At 41.9% G+C, this 15,471-nt stretch overlaps 1 protein-coding gene across 2 annotated transcripts in view; it reads right to left on the bottom strand.

The window, feature by feature from the left end:
• Positions 1 to 15,471, bottom strand: part of ANO2 (anoctamin 2) — a gene marked incomplete at both ends in the record, with an annotated part of 294,774 nt that overhangs the window by 219,056 nt on the left and 60,247 nt on the right. The gene's annotated exons all lie outside the window — the stretch shown is intronic.

Below are 15,471 nucleotides of genomic sequence, written 5' to 3'. Positions count from 1 at the left end.
TCTTTATTATTATTAATACAATCAGCAGCAGCGTCATTATTACTGTTATTCTTGGACATCAGAGAATTATGAACATCCTCAGAAAAGGCAAGACACATGTTAGCCAGCTGTTCCCCATTATGCCCTCCCTGGGTACACGATACGCCTTTCATGTGCTTAAAATCATAAATAATTTTTAAAGTATGTCGCTCCTATTTTTTATTCCAGGGCTCAAATGTGGTTCTCATAAAAGCTTGCTTGGCCTCATTGTCACAGTCTAAGAGGTTTGCTGAGATTTCTTCTCTTCTTACTTCTTTCCCCCCTTGTCTCTCTCTGTCTCCCCTTCAGCGGGGCACAGCAGTGTGGTCTGAGGCCTGATTTGTTTTCTTTCTACATTGGAATCATGTCCCTTCCTGGGATGCAAGGAACCAAGGCTATAGTGATGTCTATCATGAGCATATGCACATTACTGTCCCTGTTTTACAGATAAAGAAACTGAGGCACAGAAAGTTTTACTAACATGCCCAATATCACACAAACCTTTGGAGATCTAATGAACCGCCAAAGATCAAGAAAGAGGTATAACAACATATGATATAAACAATATAATCTAGATTATCCACAAATCACTTATCTATAGTGACCTAAGAGGGTCTCTCTCTGCAACTGGTAGGAAAAGTCAGCAGGAAGAACACAGGCCAGGTAGAAAGATGGAGAGTGAGCCCAGCTGTGCGCATGCATACTGCTTATACCCCACAGCCCAACAGACATTAATTCAGATTATCTGTCCCTTTGAATTTATTTGTGCTTTCCTCTGCCCCTCCAATCACTGGATAATGGAGGGTTAACCTGTTATTATTCACAGCATCTCACTTATTTTGAGAGGCTGAAAATTATCATCACACCCACCTAGTACTCACCTTTAATGTCAAAAGGCTCAGATGCACAGAGAAGTCAATAGTGTGGAAGGTGGCACCACAAGCCACTAGCTGGACAGGGGTGGAAGCTGGTGAACTAGAGAAGTTATAAAGAAGAGAAGCTAAAGATGCAGCAGAATTTGTGCACTATTGTCCCCATTGCTGCCTGAGAAGGCAGAGGGAGGGACACACACTCACATGCAAGCATGCACAGAACTGGACCAGAGAAGTTCCTTGCATAAGCACATTGACCCTTGAGAGGGAGTGTTAAGCCATTCACCAATCAAAATGAAAACAGCACCAAGAGCTGCTAAGTTCAGTGGCATTCCAGAGCCCAAAGGCAGACTCTGGACACATTAAGAACAGGAGCTGCTCAGTGTCTTCATCCCAACCTACGCCTACAGGTCAATTTCTTGTCTACAGCAATGCTGAATGTAGGCAGTAATATATTTACAAAATGCACATTTTCCAAGGTCTAACTATGTACTCATTTATGGCTTTTAATTCTGTCTCAGTATGTCTTGTATACATGAATGAATGTTTGCTGACTTTTAAAATGTGGGATAAAATCCAAACTATTTACACGGCTAACTATGCCCCTACAAGCTGTGACTCCTGCCTCCACCGCAGCCTCGGCCCCTCTTCCCACAGCCTCTGTGCCTGGAGCACACTGGCACATGGGCCTCATCCCAGTTCCCCACACAGGCCAGGGTTTTCTCACCTTTGGCTGCAGGACAGACAGGTCCTTTCCTTTTCTGGGAAGGTTCACCTGTCCTCCCCATCTGGCAAACTCCTACCCAAACCTCAGGTCTCAGCTCAAATGACACCATCCTTCACTCTGCCCCCCACCACCATCTAAATTAGTTCCTCCAGTTAGCTCTCTGTTCACTCCCTTCTTTTCATTCTGTGGGTGCCTCCCAGCTCACAACCTACTAACTTCTGAATCCTCAACACACCAAAGCCACAGGGAACCAGGGCCAGCTGTAGTGACCACTGAATCACCAGCCCTCAGCAAAGTATCTCATGCATTGTGATAGTCAATAAATATTCATTGGGTGGATGGATGAATGGATAGATGAAAAATGTGAACTTCCAAATGGTTAGAAAGCCTTATACACAACCAAGCCCCACTCCAGGTACAATTAGACTCTTCCTACATGTTCTTTGGTAACCAAAGGGACTATTGAGGACCCAGATTAGGGATGGCTATTATGGGACATGTACACACTATGCTGCCATTCCCCACCTTGCAGCAGCCCTAAGGGATCACAGCATTCCTTCCTAATGCCCTTGGATGGAGGCTCAGAACCCATCTCAGCATCACCCTCCAGCAAGCCACCAACAGTGGATTAGGTCTGCTGTGTGTGATCCATTCTTTCATTCATTATCAGATACTGATTTAGTGCTTGGTCTATACCAGGCCCTGTTCTAGGTGTTGCCAATGCAGACAAACAAAATCCTGCCCTCATGGAGCTGCCAATGTAGTGAGGATATAGACAACAAACAAAGACACAAACAGTATTGGGTAGCTGAGAAAAAATAAAAAGAGAGAGAACATGGATGGAGAGTGGCAGGGAAGCTGCCTCACACAGGATGGTTGAGAGGCCTGTCTGAGGAGGGGACATCTGAGCTGAGGCCCCGGTGAAGGGGTGAGTTCTGTGGGTATCTGGAGAAGGTCTCAGCAGGAGGAAGGACAAATAAAACGGCCCTACAATGAAAGCATGTTGGCTTTCTGAAGGAACAACAAGGAGGCCAGTGAGGCTGGTGCAGAGTAAGCAGGGGAGGAGTGGTGGGAAATATATAGAGAACAACATAGACTGATGAACAGGGACAGATCCAAAGACAGAGAAACAGCGATCAGACTATCAATCCCCAGAGGGAAAGTAGGGGAGGGTGGGGGTAAAGGGAAGAGATCAACTAAAGGACTTGTATGCATGCATATAAGCCAGACCAATGGACATGGACAACAGGGGGATGAGAGCATGGGGGAGGGGCGGGGAAGTTGGGGGTTAATGGGGGGATGAGGACACATTTGTAATACCTTAACCAATAAAGAAATTAAAGATTTTAAAAAAAAAGAAATCAATTTCTGTATCACAGTCCCTGACTGTCATTTCTGGCTCCTCTCTAATAGTCTTTCAATACCCAGAGGTTGGACCTTGCCCCAGCCATGGGACAGATTTTGTCAATGGTCCCATCAGGCCTTTGCACCCAGTTCCCCTTCTCGGTGCTCTCATCTGTGAAGTGCTGGGAAACACCAACCACCCTGGGTGGGTGGGAGGGGTCAGGATGGCTAATTTGTAATATGTGCTGATTTCTATGGTATAAATGTAGTAGCCCCACTCCCTTATCCACAGGGATACATTCCAAGACTCCCGATGGATGTCTGAAACCACAGAGAGTACCAAATCCTATGTATACTATGTTTTCTCTATATACCAATGATAAAGTTTATGTTAGGCACTGTAAGTAATTAGCAACAATAACTAATTAGAAAATAGAACAATTTTAACAAGATACTGTAATAAAAGTCATATGAATATGCCCTCTCCCTCTCTTTCTCTTTCTCACACACATGTGTGCACACACGTGTGTGCGCATGCACACACACACACACACGATTTTATCATAATGATAACCAAGAAGGCTAAGTGATTGATGGGCAGGGAATATATACAGCCTGGAGACACAGGACAAAGGGATGATTCGTGTCCCAGGTTCGATGGAACAAGGTGGCGTGAGATTTTATCATGCTACCCAGAACAGTGTGCAATTTAAAATTTATAAATTGTTGCCATAACCGGTTTGGCTCAGTGGATAGAGCATTGGCCTTCAGACTCAAGGGTCCCAGGTTCGATTCTGGTCAAGGGCATGTACCTTGGTTGTGGGCAAATCCCCAGTGGGGAGTGTGCTGGAGGCAGCTGATCAATGTTTCTCTCTCATTGATGTTTCTAACTCTCTATTCCTCTCCCTTCCTCTCTGTAAAAAAAATCAATAAAATATATTTAAAAATAAATAAATAAAATTTATAAATTGTTTATTTCTGGAATTTCCCATTTAATATTTTCAAACTGTTGTTGACCATGGATAACTGAAACCATGGAAAGCTGAACTGTGGATATGGGGGACTGCAGCATGCTCACTGTATGCAATTTCAAGCTATCAATGGTATAACAATCAGCTCTCAAAATTCCTGAAAATGTAACAATCCTATCTCAAGAGCCATTATGAGCCAGGACATTACTGATATCAGTTCTTACTGGGTAAGGAGAACTCGGCCCATGAGCCCCAAGTGCTAGAAGCTGACTGCCTCTCTGCATCTCCCCTCCTGCTAGCCCTTTCTCACACACCCACAGGGGCATCCACAGCCAAGCTGGGCGACTGTGGGGACCAACCCCATGTCCCAATGTGTCCTGGCATAGTTATCAATAGCTCTTTCACTCCCAAAGCACCCCACTTCGGATGATAAATTCAGTGGTCGGCCTACCTACTGCCCGTTGCCTTTAGCTCCACCAGCCCACAGTCCAGTATCTGGGTCCCAGACACCCCCAGCCTGGCCTGTGCTAACCTAGTTCAGATGGACATGAGAGTGAGGATGTGAAAAAGAAAACTACTGCTTCTATTTCAATAGTTTTTAAACCATGAATCTAAAAACAGCTTAATAAAAAATTCAAATTCACTTTCCATTACATTTTCAGCCTCACTGTTAATGAAAATTCTATTACATTTTCATATGCTCAGCTTCACTGTGGTCCTTCCAGGCCTGGCGGCATGTCTAAATCATGGTCATGTGCATGTGCCATCTGAGGTTCCTTACTCAAACCGCAACACTTAGGTGGCACCAGTTATTTTTTCTGATTTTTTAAGATGAGAGGGATTACAGAAAACAAACAAACAAAAGAATAAAAATTCAAAGTATTCTGCACTCTTTCCAGCTGATTTAAATAGCAATCAAAGAGCATGCACTGAAAAGCCCATAAAGATATCAAATATAAACCCTACCCTCTCAGCTGTGCCTCTATTAAAAACAAATGCTTGGGAACAGACAGTGACAATAGGGGAAAGGCCCCACCTACAGACAACCTTATGGAAACAGCCACACTTCTGGTTCATTTCAAAAATTACTGATGATAACAGTAAAAGGAATCTGTCGTGGAAGGAACTTTGAAGGCTTAGTGCACAGTGACCCTCTGCCCAGGGCCCAGGATCTGCAAGTTCTCCATCTTTAATAGAACTGATGGGATTTCTCCTGCTTCTTACTTTCTGGTCACTAAGGACAATTCACGAAACTGTCCAAATAGCCCTGAATCATACCCGATAAAAGAAGGAGGTGGTGCCCTAACCAGTTTGGCTCAGTGGATGGAGCATCGGCCTGCGGGCTGAGGGGTCCCAGGTTCGATTCTGGTCAAGGGCATGTACCTTGGTTGCGGGCACATCCCCAGTGGGAGGTGTGCAGGAGGCAGCTGATCAATGTTTCTGGCTCTCTATCCCTCTCCCTTCCTCTCTGTACAAAATCAATAAAATATATTTTTTTTAAAAAAGAATCATTAAAAAATAAAAAGAAGGAGGTGGTCAGGGTGGGGAGAGAAAGGAGTGTCGCTTCTGTTCATGAATTTTGCATGGAGCTGAAACCCCTGCTAGTATGTGGAGGATCATAGCTGCAAAAAGATCCTACAGCTGGGGAAACAAGAATTATTTGGCATCAGTTGATCACTGTATTTCGGTGCATGCTCTTTGATTGCTAATTTATTGAGCACCTATTATTTATGGAACACAATACTAGAGTTTACAGGGAATACACAGGTAACATAAACTATAGTTTCTACTCTTGGGGGATTATGGTAGATCTGAAGACACTAGAGTAAAGCACCCAATAAATAAAGACTAACAGGTAAGAAAAATAGAGACTGTAGGTAAAGGTGACTTCAGTTCAGCTACATGAACAAAGAAAGATCTATGAGGAAAATGATATTTGGGCTTCTTGATTATTTATTGTCTATCTGGGGAGGGTAGGAAGATCATTCTAGGACCAGAGGCAAATATTTAATGCATTAGCGAAGGTCTAGCCCCTGGAAGAAAGAGTAAAGTACTCTCCTTTGGACAAGAGTCTAACAGAGTGCAATGTAGGCCCCACAGTAAGGTGTAGTTTGGAAAAGAGCAGTCCAGCATGTGCAGAGAATTCAGTGATGTGACCAGGATCAGAGTTAAAGGGCAGCCCCACATGAGAAACAGGCACCCACAGGCTCAGTGCACTACCTGATTTAAAGCACAACTTTGAAAAGGTGGCGGATGTAGGACATTTTTACTCTTAGATAGTTGAACACAATCAGAGTGAATGACCTTAAATGTTATCCATCCCCAGTTCCCTTTACCAATATCAATAAGAGGGAAAGAATAAACAAATTCACAAATTGTCACTTAGCTTACATGTAGACCACACATTTTACAGCTATTACAGAGAATTTAGGATCTAAGTTCCTTATTTTACAGATGAGAAAGCTATAATCCAGAGCTGTTAGATAATGTAATGAGCTAGTCCGTGGCATTAAAAAAAAAAAATTAAGTGTGCGACCTCTCCAAGTCCAAGATTACTTAACCTAGGATGGAATCTTCCAAAGTATGTTCTGCAGACCACTGGTTCCCAGGACACCTGTTAATATACCTATTAGTATCATTTCAGTGTTCAGCAGGAAACAGGTTGAACGAAATTGAACCATCTTCTTTACTACAAGGCTTTTCAGAACTTTTAATTGGTCAGATAAGTTGTAATAATTAAGAGTTTTCTAGAGTTTATAAGATTATGGAATTTTGGGGGGTTTTGTTAAAACAAAACACTTTTACTCTACAGTAAATACTTTGAGAAATGTTGTTCCAGACTATGCTACCTCAAGGCCCAGTTATGGATTCTTAGGTAAAGTGAGAGGGTAGAAGCATGACTTTGGAGCCAGACAGAAATGTCTTTGAGTCCTGAATCTAACCCCTTCATGCTGTGTGGCCTTAAGTAAGTTTATTAACCTCTATGAGCCTCAGTTTTCTCATCTATAAAATGGGCTAAGGCTAGTACCTACTTCATATTGTTGTTGTGAGGATAAAAATAAAATAATGCTTATCAAAGAGCACAACACATAGGAAGCATCTGCTGTATTTAAAATAATTAATTTAGTTAGCTATTTATCAACTAGTTTTTTTTCTTATTTTAATTTTGTTTTATATTGCTGAGAATGCTTTTATCAACCTTTCTGTTAAAGTATAAAATGTAGTCAAGCTTTAAAACATGGGAACATCCTTATTTTACAGATACCATTCTGCTTTAGCATAAGCTTTACCTTAATCAAACAATGATTATCTTTGGAAATAGATGCATAAGTGGGAAAATAATTGTTGAAATAAATAAGCAGTTTTTCTTAGCCACACCGGATCTCCGTCCACCATCCATGCTAAGGTGAGCCTTTCCCAAGACTCTCTGATCTCATCAAACCAGGAACAAAATGCAAAGTAGACATAGACACACTAAGGTCATATAGGAGGAAACTTGCACAAAGACTCCTCTAGACAACCCCAAAATCAAGCATCAAGAAATGAACAAGCCTATTTCAAGCAATCTTAGAAGATGAAAAGTAGATTCTTGGGATATAGAGCAAGCCAGCAAGCCTACCGAAACCCAGGTCTTGAGTTGTCTGTTTCTTGCTTTCTGCCCAGAGGAAAAGTGTGTTCATTTCCTAGGGCTGCCATGACAAATTATCACAAACTGGGTGGGGCTTGTAACAAGAGGAACTTACTCTGTCAGAGTTGTGATAGCACAAGTTTGAAATAGAGGTGTTGTCAGGGCAGTGCTCCCGCCCCCTATGGCTCTAAGGAGAAAAGCTTCCTTCCTTCTTTCAGCTTCTGATGGCCACAGGCATTTATTGGCTTGTGGCTCTATCACTCCAATCTCTTCCCCCATCTTCACATGGAATTCTCCCTTGTGTGTCTGTGTGTCCCAAATCTCTTTCTACATTTTCTTAGGGTGGACCCATTGGATTTGGGTGCACCCTAAGTCCAGGGTGACCTCATCTTGAGATCCTTAAGGCTAATTATGTCTGCAAAGACCCTCTTTCCAAATAAGATCACATTCACAAGTCTCAGGGTTGGGGCCTAGACATTCCTTTTGGATGCCACTACTCAACCCACTATAAAAATACAAGGTGGGGGAGTGTGGGTGGGAGGAAGGTAATCAACCAAGGAACTTGTATGCATATATGCATAACCTATGAACACAGACAATGGAGTGGCAAAAGCCTGGGGCCGGGGCAGGGGCAGGCTGGAGGGGTCAATGGGGTAAAAATGGGGCATATGTAATTCTTCCAACAATAAAGAATTATTTTTTTTAAATACAAGCCTTGCAATGGTTAATTTTGTCAACTTGACTGGGTCTTAAAAGTACAAGCCTTGCACCCTTGCCGGTTTGGCTCAGTGGATGGAGTGTCGGCCTGAGGATTGAGGGGTTTCAGGTTTGATTCTGGACAAGGGCATGTACCTTGGTTGCAGGCACATCCCCAGTGGGAGGTGTGCAGGAGGCAGCTGATCAATGTTTCTCTCTCATCGATGTTTCTAACTCTCTCTCCCTTCCTCTCTGTAAAAAATCAATAAAATACATATTTTTTTAAAAAAAGTACAAGCCTTGCAATGGTTAATTTTATGTCAACTTGACTGGGACATGCAGCGCCCAGATATTCTGTGTCAGTGAGGGTGTTTTTTAATAGGATGAACATTTGAATGAGTAGACTGAGTAAAGCAGATTGTCCTCTCTAATATGGTGGGCCTCATCCAATCAGGTGAAGGCCTAAACAGAACAAAAAGGCTGACTTTCCCATGAGTAAGAGGGCATTCCTCCTGCCTGCCTGCTGAACTGAGACATTGATCTTATACTTCCTTTGGGCTCAAACTGAAACATTGGCTCTTCTTGGGTCTTGAGCCTGCCAGCATTTGATTGGAGCTCACACCATTGACTCTCCTACATCTCCAGACTGACAATTGCAAACCTTGGGACTTCTTAAGCCTCCAAAATCACTTGGATCAATTTTTTATTTTATATATATATATATATATATATATATATATATATATATATATATATATCTCACATGGATGTAAATCATATTGATTCTATTTCTCAGAATCCTGACTAATACAGGCCTCAAATCTGAAAAGAAACAAGAGGTGCTGCAATCCTGGCCAGGCTGAGTCCCTGAAGCAGGGTGGGCACCATGAGCTAGGGGGAGGCTCTTCCTGTGGAACTTTTACAAAAGCCACGGTTAGCAAATCAGAATTTCCAGAGAGGCAGTAATAGGCACCTGAGAATGACTTCCAATAATTGACAAAGCTTAATGGAATTAATATTTTCCCCTTAAAGGGCCATTGAGGTTAACTAACATGTCATTTCTTTGCTTTTTAACTGGAATTATATTGGTTCAGCAAGATACCACCAATTTTCTCACACTGATCAGAAAATTCTTAGTGACAGTTATATGTGTTTTCAGTTAATGAAAAAGGAAGATGAATTATTCCTTAATAAATGCAATTTAGTAGATTAAACTATTCCAAAACATGGATTTTATGGAGAGAATTAAAATATGATTGGTACTTCTGCTCTAACCTTTATCTTTTAATCAAGTTAGCTCATCAGAAATTTACCTATATTATTTATAATACAACTCTCCCTGAACTACAGTTCAACATTACATTCTCAGGTTTTATCCAGAACCAATTAAGAAAAGTTATACAAAGAACATTCCAGAACCTTATATGAACTCATCACTGAAAATATGCCCCTTATATTATTCACAACTTTTACCTAACAATTATATTTTAACAGCAGGACAAAGTTTGCCTCCTCTGACGAAACAGAGCATGGTAGATATATAAGCCACAGTCCTTTCTGCCTTGGCTACCTGGAAACTCAGAATGAAAATTGTCTCACTTGCATTAACTACCCTGATTTTCTATTTCAATTACCATTATTTCTCTATACCTCCCTACTTCCCCCTCAGTTACATACTTCTTTTTTATGTGTCCTTCTTTTAAATGCTCCATTTGTGTTTACGCTTTTGGTTGTACTCCATCTCAAGTCCTGTTTGGGGAAATAGGCAAAGATATGAATCAAATAATCCCAGATTCATGGGGGCAGAGCCAGCAGTGGAACTTGAGGTCTCTACTTGTCACACCTGCTGTCTATCCTTTGAAATGGGCGCCTTCAAGCTGTCTCTCCCATGCTGTGGGGCCTGCTGGCTTTCCCAGTGACTGCATCACAGGCCTTGCACATGGAGCCATTATGTTTGTGAACACCCCAAGGACCATGCTATAGGAAACAGAAATCCCCCAGCACAGAGCCCAAAGGCCATCTGCTCCCGCCTCTCTACTGATTCCATGTCTGGGCTTCTGGCTTCCTCGGCAGATTTAAGGGACTGGGCCTTTTTCCCCACAACAATACAGATGTTGGCTGTGAAGGGAAATAGCAGGAAGAAGCAGCCCAGCTCTGGTGCCAACTGTGCTGCCCGACACACATCGCGTATGAACAATAATACCAGCAACAGTAGTAATAGCAGTTACTTTGTGTTGCACGTGCCTCTATGCTAGGCATCCTAAATATATCGTCACTGCTCCTTACAACAGCCCTTACTGACATTTATTATTCCCGGTTTGGAGATGAGGGGAGCTCTGAGCTTACTTTCCTACGGAGGTATGACTTGCTCGAAGTTAATGGCATCTGCTTGCATGGGAAGGACTTAAAAACTAAAGTCCTCATAGGCTCCTGGGAACAGCGTGCATGACCCCTCAATATTACTCACTCGATTAATAATAGCGACAAAAGCTTTGCCAGATTGAATAAAAGTGATTTCCCCCCATTCCAGGCATGTCACTTCTTCTTAGTTTAGTGGCTGGGTTAAAATGATTTCATTGATAAGAATAGCCTTGGTTACTCCCCCTTGTCCATCCCTGGCCTTGTCTCTGCTGCAGGCAGCACTTGGAGAGTAAGTGAATGTGAGAGGTGCAAAAGGGGGGTAGCCGTTCATACATATGAAAGTGAATGAGAAATAAACATAGACATTGACCACAGTCTAGAAAGGCCAACTTGGTAATAAGCAGAAATGAGAAAACAACCATTTCAAACCTTCCCAGGCTCCTCAGGGCCAAAGGCCAGGCCTTCCCACCCTCTTTCTGTACATGAATGAGTGTCCCTCACAAAATGCTGGCTTTCTTGTTGTTGTTTTTGGAAAACAGATGCTTCCTTCCAAGGTTCCCCTTCCCAATTAATATCTGTGCTCAGGACTCCGAGTCCCTGGACACATTACTATGGATTTGTCCAGGTTTGAGATCTCGATTTCTTGATTTCCTCCCCATCTTCCTGGTCTCTCCAGAGCCCACTGAGTTATGACACAAACTTCCACTAGCCTGGAAGATGCTTAGATGATCCCATACCATGCCTCAGCCTTCTTCCACGTTTCCCCTGCCACCAGGATGTGGCTCTCTGCAAATGTAGTTTATTCTCATTGCAGTCACTTCCCAGACCCACTTAAAAAGGAAAAGAGTGCCACTGGACCCAACCCTGACCCTCCACAGACTTCCCTGTCTCATCCTCCCCTCCATGTTCATTTCTCATCTCAGAAACTAGATTTAATCCCCACCACCACCCCTGGGATCAGGTCTCAGAATAACCTTTAAAAACATATGCATCCTCCCCAGCATACCAGGTTATATTCCAGTCTCCTGGTTATGACACCCCCTGTAAGGTCAACAACAAGCCACTGCATTGTTATGAATACAAAGATCAGGGTCATGTGACTGAACCCATAGAAGGATGCCAGAACAGTCCACCTGTGTCACATCTGGGGCCCAGAAACTTTGGGAGAAGTTCTTTCTGTTATACCTGGAGCCTTGTAGGAGCCACCATCTGGCTTTATTCTCCCAACTCCCTGGTTCACCATGTTTCCATGCAGAATCTGTCCTGTGCTAACGAGTCACTGTTTTTTTGTTGTTGTTGTTGTTGTTGTTGTTGTTTTTATTTTTTTTATATTATTTTTTATTGATTTCCACAGAGAGGAAGGGAGAGGGACAGAGAGTTAGAAACATCGATGAGAGAGAAACATCGATCAGCTGCCTCCTGCACACCCCCCACTGGGGATGTGCCCACAAACCAGGCACATGCCCTTGACCGGAATCGAACCCAGGACCCCTCAGTCCGCAGGCCGATGCTCTATTCACTGAGACAAACCGGTCAGGGCGATGAGTCGCTGTTTGACACACCATCTAACTAGAGTTTTGATTCTGGGCATGTGCATTCTTTCTGGTGCTCCTTTGACTATAGCTTTCTGAGTGCATGGATTATTTCTGTGCCCTTCAGGGTCTCTCCAAAGACTCTCCTACTTTGAGAATTCCATCAGTGTTGTCTGCCTATTGGGTCAGGAAGGACATTGATTGGGGGACTAGGAATTGAGAATATACATAAAAAGACTTGAGAACACAGACACAAAAACAAATTCCTGTATTTCCATAGCACTGGTTAAGAATTGGATTCTTAAAATGGCCTTCTAAGAAAAATAGGGCAGGTATTATTATGCCCTATCACATGTGAAGAAACTGAGGCTCTGAAAGGTGAAGTGACATCCCCAAATCATATAGCAAATAAGTACAGAACCAAGGCTAAAAGTCTGGTCTTCTGAGGATTGTGTAGTGTAGTGTCTCCCAAAATTAAAAGGAAGAAGGGGTGGAAAATAACCAAAGTGCTCATCAACGCATGAATGGCTAACGAAGATGTGTGGTATATTCACAATGGAATAGTATTCAGCCATGAGAAGGAAGGACATCCTGCCATTTGCAACAACATGGATGAAACTTGAAGACACTATGCTAAGTGAGATAAGTCAGAGTAAGAAAAGTACTGTATGAAATCACTTATACATGGAATCTAAAAATCTAAACATTTGTGAAAACAGAGAGTGAATTGTTGGTTACCAGGAAATAGAGGGAAGGGAATAGGTTAGGTGTTGTTCAAGGACGAAACTTCCAACAAGTAGTACATAAGCCTTAGAGATTCAATGCATAGTAGGATATGGACAACAATATTATATTATAATCATCAAACTTGTTAAGAGACTAGAACTTAATTATTCCAACCACAAAAAAGAAAGAAAAAGTTATGTGACATGATAGAGTTGCTAATTATCACTGCAATGGCAATAATATTACAACAGCTAGATGCATCAAATTAACATTTTGTACAACTCAAATTTACACCAGGCTATATGTTAAACATATTTTTGAATTATGAAAAATAAATGCAAAAATAAAAAAGGAGGGAAACTAAGAGATGGCTATAATATGTCCTTGTCCTAATTATCCTTTCTACAAATTCAAGTGCAAGTACCACCTAAACTATACATGGGAAGTTCCAATAGGATAAATGTTTGGGGGCATACAAACTCTGAGGGAAGATATGCTCTCAAAGGTATGAGCTTGTGAAAGGACAAGCAGAGACCAGAGGGATCAGAGGCTGGCACTACTTGGGGACTGAGTCTGGGTCTGAGGGAAAAAGAAAGTGGTAGAAAAACGAGAAGTGTGATAGGGTGTTCAAAGAACAGAGAGGGAAGCTAGGAGAAGGCATCAGAAGAGAGAGGTTGAAGAAAAAAGAAGGAAAGGAAAAGCATGGGAGTAAAAGAAAGATGGAGAGCAAAGAAGAAAGAGAGGTAAAGAGAAAAAAATTGAAGAAGGATATACACTTTTTCTATGTCTCTAGGTTTCTTGCTAAAAGGATCGTTCTGGGGACAGAAGCAGTAGCATGGGCATTAGAGTTTTGCTCACCTTCTTTCCGTGGATCAGCCAGCAAAAGATAAAAACATAGGAAGCAAGATACAACTAGAATGAGATTAACAGAACATTATTCAGATAAACCAGAGAAAGGAGAAGAAAAAATATATATTGAAGTTAGAAGAAAGAGAAGAAAAAGGGGTTGGCCATGTTAGGACACCAGCGGAGGTAAGCAGAAGCCTCTATCTAAGGCTAAGGCTTGGGTCCTGTTGCCAGCAGACTGGGAGAACATCAATGGAGGAGGAGCAGAGATCTAGAACAAAGATGACAGATCACATTTGAGGACAGCAGTAAAAGGACTGAAATGATTAAAACGGTGAGACAAAGAACGTAGTAGTACAACTAAGGGGAGAAAGATCACAGTGTGGTCCTTATGAAACCAAGACTTTTAGGCATGTGACCCCAAAACATTGACCTTTTTATTAGCAGAAGTTTGTAGCCAATGTTCATGTCTATGTTTGTTTCTTGTTTAATAGTCATGTGTCCACCTGCCATGGAGGTATTATCCATCTTAATAAACCTGTAAAAACAGAACCCCCAGACTTTATCCTTCTTGAGTAGTTCATAATGGCATCCCACATGATGGTACTTGATGAGTGATTTTTCTTTTTTCTTTTTTTTCTTTTGTTTTTGTGTGTGTGTGTGTATGTATGTGTTGATAAGTGATTTTTGATGGGAATGGTAAATCTGTTGGTAGTGAAGATGTAAACATAGCCAATAATGTTAATCAGAATGGTGTTGTTGACTATAAGGAGGCTAATGATAGTGGAGATGGTGATACAGGCAGGTGATAATGGTGGTATAGAAGGCAACAAATATTGGGAGGGTGGGAATTATGGTAGTTAGAATGATGAAAATAATCTCTGCAAAGCTTAGCCACCACTTGTGGAATGACACTATAGGTGTGTATGTGAGTGTGTGTGTGTGTGTGTGTGTGTGTGTGTGTGTGTGAAAGATACAGAAACAGAGACAGGGAGAAACAGAGACAGATAAAGAGATAGATCATCAATAGATCACTCATGGTTAAACTAGATTATTATCTGCCCCAGGACCCTTCCTAGAGCCATCTCAAATGGTCAAGGCCAATAACCACCCATTTCACCTAAAATGCCTAATTTTTTTAAAAAAAGGAATGGTGAATCTGTGGCCATGTTTCTTTTCTTTTTGGAGGTGTGAGGTGCTGGATTTTGTTTTACAAGAAGACTGTCACTTAGGAATTCCCTGAGAAGGTTTCTAAATTATACATAGACTATATCAGCTAAAAGGGGCCTTAAAAATCATCTAAACTGTGTGGCTCTCAACCCAGGTATGTATGACAACCTCCTGGGGATATTTTTCACAATACTGATACCAGCTCCTCATTCCACACCAACCAACAAAATCAAAATCAAAATATGAGGCATTGGTATGAACACTTTGAAAGTATTCCCAAATAATTTTGACCAACTCTTCTGATGAGGAATCTTCTATTTTACAGAAGAGATGAGCCAAGCCCACCACACACAATACTTAGTGGCAGAGTCACAACCAGAATATTCACAGCATGTTTGGTGCAATTTTCCCTACATGCTGCTGACCCAATCATCATGGGTTGCTGTCTCTTCTCATTGTTACGTTCACTCTGAAAAAAAATGCCTGGTTGTGTTGGAACCCTAAGAAGAGGAAGAAAGAAGAAATCAAGAAGCTAGATCAGGGTAATGTCTGGCTTCTCATGGAGCCCATTCCAGATGGA

This window comes from Myotis nattereri, assembly GCF_964212035.1.
Source record: "Myotis nattereri genome assembly, chromosome: 2".
Taxonomy (NCBI): Eukaryota; Metazoa; Chordata; class Mammalia; order Chiroptera; family Vespertilionidae; genus Myotis; species Myotis nattereri.
Note: the sequence above shows the minus strand (reverse complement) of the source record. Positions and strands in the feature narration are given on the sequence as shown.